General features: G+C 36.9%; 1 pseudogene; it reads right to left on the bottom strand.

The window, feature by feature from the left end:
• LOC125929417 (tropomyosin alpha-3 chain-like) overlaps positions 1 to 571 on the bottom strand; it is a 1,315-nt pseudogene extending 744 nt beyond the window's left edge.
• Positions 572 to 8,476: the final 7,905 nt, after the last annotated feature.

The following is an 8,476-nucleotide window of genomic DNA, read 5'->3' as shown; positions in this document are numbered from 1 at the left end:
AAAAAAAAAAAAAGAATATTTATCTCCTCTTCATATGTGTCCTCTGCTTGAGAGTAATTTTCTGCAGTAGCTCTCAGGCACTTCAGGTTCTGGTCCATCAGTCTGATCTGCTCATCCATGTCTTGGCAACGAGACTATGCCAGCTCAGGTCATTCCTCGTGCTCCTCAATAATCACCAACTTCTGAGCCCCCTTTTTGGACTTTAGATTTGCCTCTTCTGCAATGTGCTAAGCTTCTTAGAGTTGATTTCCTGGAGTTCCATCTTCTCTTCATATGTTAAGGCTAGGTTTTCAATAACGTCCATACCTCTCTTGCTCTGAGTAGCAGCTTTCTCAGTTTCCTCCACTTTTGCAGGGCAGCTGCCAGGTGCTCCTGGGCACTGTTCAGCTCCTCATCAACCAGCTGCATCCTAGGGGTCAAGGAGGCCACCTCAGCCTCGGCCTGCTCTTGGCCACCTTTCCTCCTCCACTTCCCACTTCAGGTTCTCCGCTCATTCTTCTGTATCACCTGCTTGCTGCTGCAGAACGTAGATCCTGCCTTTCACCGCCTACATGGTGGTGATCCCTACCATGGTGCCCACCCAGCCCCTGCTTGCTCTCAGCTTCTGACCTCCTTCCATCCACACTGCAGCCACTTCGTACCCCAACTTCCACCCATTCCACCCTGAAATACTAGAACGCCAGTAGGTTCTCTTTTAGTTTTGTTATTTCTTTCACTGTGCAGAAGCTTTTTATTTTGATTTAGTTCTAATAGTTTATTTTTGCTTTTGTTTCCCTTGCTTCAAGGGACCTATCTAGGAAAAGTTACTATGGCTGATATCAAAGACATTACTGCCTCTGTTCTCTTCTATGATTTTTGTGGTTTCAGGTATCACATTTAGGTCTTTAATCCATTTTAAATTAATTTTTGTGGATGGTGAGAGAAAGTGGTCCAGTTTCTTTCTTTTGCATATTGGTGACCAGTTTTCCCAGCACCACTTGTTGAAGAGATTATCTTTTTTCCATTGGATATTCTTTCCGGCTTAGTGGAAGATTATTGACCATATAGTTGTGGGTTTATTTCTGGGTTTTCTATTCTGTTCCATTGATCTGTGTGACTATTTTTGTGCCAGTACTATGTTGTTTTGTTCACTGTAGCTTTATAGTGTAACTGGAAGTCGGCATTGTGATGATTCTGGCTTTGCTTTTCTTTTTCAAGATTGCCTTGCTGTTCGGAGTCTTTTGTGCTTCCATACAAATTTTTAGGATTGTTTGTTTTAGTTCTGTGAAAAATGCTTTTGGTATTTTGATAGAGACTGATTGGGTAGTATAGACATTTTTGACAATATTTGTTCTTTCAATCCATGAGCATGGAATGTCTTTCCAATTCTTGGTGTGGTCTTCAGTTTCTTTCATCAGCGTTTTATAGTTTTTAGACTAGAGGTCTTTCACCTGTTTGGTTATGTTTATTTCTTAGATATATTCTTGTTATTGATGCAATTGAAAATGGGATCTTTTTTTCATTTCCCTTTCTGCTGCCTCATTATTGGTGTATAGAAATGCAACGGATTTCTGTGGATTCATTTTGTGTCCTGTGACTTTACTGAATTCATTTATCAGTTCCAGGAGTTGTTTTGGTGGAGTCTTTTGGATATTTTATATATAGTATCATGTCATCTGCAAATAGTGAAAGTTTTACTTCTTCCTTACCTTGGAAAGGTAGGATGCCTTGAATGCCTTTTATTTCTTTTTGTTGTCTTTTAGCTGTATCTAGCAAATACAATACTGTGTTGAATAAAAGTGGAGAGAGTGGACATCCTTGTCTTGTTCCTGACCTTATAGGAAATGCTATCAGTTTTTCCCCGTCGAGGATGATGTTGGCTGTGGGTTTTTCATCTATGGCCTTTATTATATTGAGCTATGTTCCCTCTAAACCTACTTGGTTGAAGGTTTTTATCATGAATGGATGTTGTACTTTGTCAAATGGTTTTTCTGCATCTAATGGAAATGATCATATGGCTCTTATCCTTTGTCTTATTGATGTGTTATATCACACTGATTGATTTGCAAATATTGAACCACCCTTACAACCCAGGAATAAAATCCCATTTGATCACAGTGAATGATTTTTTTAATGTATTGTTGAAATTCATTTTACTAGTATTTTGTTGAGGATTTTTACATCTGTGTTCATCAGGGATATTACGCTGTAGTTCTCTTTTGTGTGTGTGCTGTATTTATCTGGCTTTGGTGTCAATGTAATAAATTTGGAAGTTTTCCTTCCTTTTGTATTTTTTTAGAATAGTTTGAGAAGATAAGGTATTAAATCTTCTTTAAATGTTTAGTAGAATTTGCCTGTGAAGCCATCTGGTCCTGGATTTTTTTGTTTGTTTGTTGGAAGTTTTTTGAATCAATACTGGATATCAGTCTGTTCAAATTTTCTATTTCTTCCTGTTTCAGTTTTTGTAGTTTATGTTTCTAGGAATTTATCCATTTCTTCTTGGTTATCCAATTTGTTGGGGTATGGTTTTTCATAACATTCTTATAATTGTTTTTATTTCCAGGGCGTTGGTTGTTATTTCTTCTCTTTTGCCGGAGACCAGCTCCAGCAACCAGGGGTTCCCGAAGGAAGAACGGCGTCAGTGAAAATAAAACAAAACTAAAATAAAAAACTAGAAAATAAAAACTAAAATAAAAAACTAAAACTAAAATAAAAATGGACACAGACAACAGCAGTGTGTTGAACTGGCCAATTTATTGTAGTAAACGTGGCATTATATATGCTATGATTTCCTTGTAGCATACGTCATTTATGTTTTTCTAACATTACCTAATTTTGAAAATGTTCCTATGTATAAACAACCTTTAAGAAATAACATGGCAATTTTCCCCTAACTTTCCCGCATACCCTTTGATTATAGATTAATTTCTTACATTATTCCATTCTGCATCTGCGTTTATCTATAATCTACAAAGCATTTGCTTTGCTGTTCTTGTGAAAGGCCCTCCGTTTCTCAGCACCTCAAGTGGAACAGTTACAGGGACATGACCTCCTAACCACATGAAGCCAGAAGAACAATGTGTTTGCCTCGGTCTGAGGTGCCAGAAAGGGGCTGAAAGGGCCTTGGAAACCGAAACCCATGCCTCATACATTCTCAGAGAGACAGTGCACCTAGGAACCAATGAACCATTCTGTAGCTTAACTAAGTTCAGTCATCATCTGGAATGCCTCTGGGGGGCCAGGTGGGCCTAGGGGTTAAAGTCACCTGTGCCAGAGATATACTCCTTAGTTGCCAGAGTGGGGCTCTCAAATCCATATGTCTCTCCTTTACAGGCCCTCTTTGCTGGCAAAGGTATGAGGCTATCATCCTTCCTGTAAGTAGAGGAGTCTCCATAGAGGATGGCAAGGGCTAAACATAAGGCCGCACAATTTCTTGCGGAGCCTTATTTTCTTCCCTAATGGTTCTTTTCCCAGGGGGCCTGCCGAGGGCAATTCCCCAACAGACAATACCCCAGGTACTTTTAAGGCCAAATTACCTAAAAGCGGGAGTACAAGAAGCTACACTGTGGGCGGGCCGCCCTGCAGTCACCAATCCGTCCACAGCCCGGGCCCTGCCACTCAGGCTGGGATAGCTTGGCTTCCAGCATCAGCACTCTTCCATTGTCAATTTTATTTATTTGGGTCCTTTCTCTTATTTTCTTGATAAATCTGGCTAGAGGGTTATCAATTTTATTGATTTTTTTTTTGAAAGAAACAGCTCCTGGCTTCATTGATCTGTTCTATTTTGGTTTGTCATGTTTTTTAGAGTCTACTTCATTTATTTCTGCTTTGGTATTTATTATTTCCTTCTTTCTGCTGGTTTTAGGTTTTGTTTGTTCTTTTGCCAGTTCCTCCAGGTGAATACTTAGGTCATTTATTTGCAATTTTTCTTGCCACTTGGGGTAGGCCTTTATTGCTGTATACTTTCCTCTTAGAACTGTTCTTGCTGCACCTGAAAGGTTTTGCACCATTGAGTTTTCATTTTCATTTTTTTCCATGAACTTTTTATTTCTTCTTTTATTTCCTGGTTGACCCATGTTTAGTGGCATGTTATTTAACTTCTATGTATTTGTGGTCTTTCTAGATTTTTTTCTTATGGTTGACTTCTAGTTTCACAGCATTATGGCCAGAATGGATGCATAGTACGGCTATTATCTTTTTGGCTTTGTTGAGGCTTGTTTTGTGAGTTAATATGTGATCTATTCTGGAGAATGTTCCTTGTGCACTTGGTTCCTTGGTAAGATTGTATGTTCTGCTGTTTTAGATTGGAATGTTCCAAATATATCTGTTAAATCCATCTGGTCCAGGGTGTCTTTCAAAGCCATTGTTTTCTTGTTGAGTTTCTGTTTAGATGATCTGTACATTGATATAAGTGGGGTGTTAAAGTTCCCTATTATTATTGATTACTTCCTTTATGTTTGTTATTAACTGTTCCATGTATTTGGGTTCTTTCACATTATGAGCATAAATATTTACAATTCTTATATCTTCCTATTGGATTGTCCCCTTTATTATTATATAGTGTCCTTCTTTGTCTTTGGTTATAACCTTTGTTTTAAAGTCTGTTTCGTCTCATGAGTATTGCTACTTCAGCTTTCTTTTAACATCCATTTGCTTGATAGATGTTTCAACTTTCACCTACCTTTCAATCTGTACATGTCTCTTATAGGCAGCATATGCATGGATCTTGTTTGTTTTTGTTTGTGTTTTTTATCCATTCTATCACCCTATGTCTTTTGATTGGAGCATTTAGTCCATTTACATTCAAAGTAATTATTGATAAATATATATTTATTGTCAATTTATTATTTGTTTTGTTATTGTTTCTGAAGATTATTTCTTATCCTTACTTGTCTTTCTTCCATGTTTTGCTGTTTTTCTTTATTATGTATTAGGAATGCTCTGTATTCATTAAAAAAAAATTAATGTTTATTTTTGAGAGAGAGAGGGGGGAGGCGGGGAGAGGGAGAGAAAGCACAAGTGGAGGAGTGGCCAAGAGAAAGAGGGAGACACAGAATCTGAAGCAGGTTCCAGGCTCCGAGCTGTCAGCACAGAGCCTGATGTGGAGCTCAAACCCATGAGGCAAGAGATCATGACCTGAGCAGAAGTCGGATGCTTAACTGACTGAACCACCCAGGAGTCCTGTTCTTTCTCTTTATTCTTTGCATATATATTAGTAGTGTTAGATATATGGTTACCATTAGATTTGCATATAACCTATTCTGCATATAGTAGTCTATACTTGATGTTTGTTTAAGTTTTAACCCATTATTTACTCCTCTCCTCCCCTTGTTTAAGGTATATGTTGTTATATTTTATATCCTTTTATTTTGTGAGTTCCTTGACTGCTTTTTTACAGAAATATTCATTTTTACTGATTTTGTGTTTCCTACCTTTTACTGTTACTTTGGTCTCTCCTCTCCTTTTCACTCAAATAATCCCCTTTAATATTTCTTGGGGGGCTGGTTTAGTGTTCATGAACTCCTTTAGTTTTTGTTTGTAGACAGACTTAATTTTAAATCATGGTCGTACCTCTCACCAGCTTTAAGACTTTTGTGAAGATCACCTACTTCTCAGGCACACATTTTTGGACTTTAAATTGAAACAAACAAATATATAATTCTCCTCAAAGAGCTTTTGTGATGATTAATCTAGTAAAATTCCTGAAACATAGTAAGGTCTTGATAAATGCTTGTTGCCTCTACTTGTAATCCTACAGAATACTTTTAAATTATAAATAGTTTCATGTGTCTAAAGATTAAAATGCTAATGATTGACAAGCTTCAGCTTTTATTCTGAGGGGTATGTTTTCTTTTTCTTTTTTGATGCACATCAAAAAAATATTCCTTCCACTGTAGTCATTTTGTTTAAAACCCAGTAACTTTGACCTTACAAAGTCAATACTGTTGTTTATATTTTTTGACTTTGGCAGAAAACAAGGTCCCAAGCACTGAAGCAAATCTTTTTGTCTCCCTTGATCTATTTTTCCTGCCTTGAAGAAATGTTTCATGTATTTGCTCCTCTATTTATATCTCAATTCACAGTTGTTACCAGATTTGCATGTTCATATTCACATTTTCATTTGTAAGATTTATACAGAACATGTCCTTTGCATAAGTATGCAACATAAAATACAGACTTCCATAAAGAATAAAACGTGTTTCTTCTCTAAGAATATATGAGCCCCGAACATAAATTCCATAACAACAGTCTACTGGGGGAAATTTTTTCATGTGTTGAGGAACCACATGGGGAACTGAAAACTGAAATTTTACCAGTAAGGAGAGCAGTAGATCAAGTCTTTTAGGGCAGACAGGAGGGAAGGAAGCCCAGGATTAGGCAGAGTTAAGAAAGGAACAAGATGATGGTGCTGGGTAAGCCAAAAGAGGGAATTTCCAGCAGAGTCAGATTCTGTAGAGTGGCTAAGTAGGGGGCAGCTTGATAGTCATATTAGTTTTACCATTTACACAGTCACAGACAAAAATAGAGAGTAGAGCCAACAGGTTGTTGGAGATGGAAGCCCGAAATATTGTGGGTAGAGGAGGATGACTAAGCAGATGTGCCCCGGTTCCCATCCATGTCTGCCATATGACCATGAGCATTTTGTGTAATCTTTATGAATTGATTTCCCTAACTATAAAACGGATAAGGCTTATTTTATGGCGCTGTTTTGAATATTATTGTGACAAGAATATGCGGAGTATGTAGCAATACTTTTTTAAAATATAAAAGGTTTGTAGTAGATGGTAGGCAATATTTTTATCAGGGTCAACATTTTTTATCTATATTCAAGGTGGTTAGAGAAACAGAAAAGAGAAAGATTCAACTGTATAGTTAACTTTGACTTTTTAAGTTTTACTCAAAATATTCCTGTTTTTTTAAACTGAAAACAGTGAAATGTCATTATCACATTTTATCATTTCTTTTGATATTTTACTTCATCTCCAACCACTAAAACAAACTCTACTGCCTTCTGGCCTCAAGGACTCTGAAAATGAATGGTTTCTTATTAAAACTAGTGGTTCTGTGAAGCACCAGCCAAAGGTGCAGCCGTACTGCATTCCAAAGTAACACTTCTTTTTTTCCTTCCATCATTAACCAAAGTTAAAATTCTTCTCTAAAAGTGAAATGGAACTAAAGCTATTGTAATATTTTGCTCTTCTACAAGACTAATTTGATGTTTGTAGATTTGAGTGGCCACATTACTGGAACTATTATGCATATCTAATAATCTTTATCAGTTATCACAAACTACTCCAAGAGAGAAAATCCCAAGTCTTAGTGGTTTGATATAATAGAAGTTATTTCTCATTCATCTAGAGACCAGACAGTATAAGGTAGGAATAAAGGACAGTTACTGTGCTTGAAGGACCTAACCAAAAGAGATTCTTCCCTTTCAACATTTGGCTTCCAAGATCATCTTGGAGTTTGATAGAAAACTAGCATAAAGAAAAGAGACACAATGAAGCATCACTCAGGAGGCTGGACCAGGCCTAGAAATGTTGTACATCTCTTCTATCAGTATTACTTGGTCAGGACTTAGACCAATTTCTAGATTCAAGGGAGCTGACAAAATGCAGTCTGTGGCTGACTTTTCATATTATGAAAAGGAAGCATTAATCTCTGGTGGTCAGAATGCCATTGATGTCACAGTCCATATTTTAGGTTTTTAATCTGCTGGACATCTGATGAAGAGCTCTGTTTGGCTAGGGATGAATGACACTACTTTATTAAAGCCTGCTCTAATCTTTTCAAATATTCAACACTGGCAGTGAGGAGTGAAGCTCTGCCTTTGGTGTCCAACATACTTGAGTTTGGATCCTAGCTCAGGTCCTTGCTAGCGGAGTATCTTGACTTTTCTGAGCATTGGTATCCTCATCCGTAAAATTGTTAGACCGTGGCAGACGTTAACAATGTTTATATAGATCTGGAGTTGAAATATGTAAAATATGTAAATTAACTATCGGAGTGTCTAGCACAAAGAGATTGCTCAATCATTGTTAGCTGTTATGATTGCGATTGTTATTTGCCTTAATACCAAATAAGTAATGATTTATTACTACATCATGAACAAAATTCTTAATATTCATGAGATTGCCCATGTACCTTAACATCACCTTTAAGTCATTGGAGACACATTGAGGAAAGTTTTGTCATGGGCCTTTTAAATATTGGTGGCCTTCACAGTTTAAGCTTATATTGATGATGGTCTTAATTTCTTAACCCAGCTGTAGTTCCATCTGGATTAGGTTAGAGCCATGCTGGCCACCAGTCAAACGGAATTGTGATTGTTGCTTAATGTATCTAAATATCACTAAATAAATTTTGAAAAACAAATATCTGATAATATGTATGACACCCATGCACTTAAAGGGCACCTCATATGCTCTGAGATATTTGTTTTATTTTCTAAAATTTAAGATCATTGGAAGGAGGACCTTTTTAGATTATTTTATTA

This window comes from Panthera uncia, chromosome D1 (assembly GCF_023721935.1).
Source record: "Panthera uncia isolate 11264 chromosome D1, Puncia_PCG_1.0, whole genome shotgun sequence".
NCBI lineage: Eukaryota > Metazoa > Chordata > Mammalia > Carnivora > Felidae > Panthera > Panthera uncia.
Note: the sequence above shows the minus strand (reverse complement) of the source record. Positions and strands in the feature narration are given on the sequence as shown.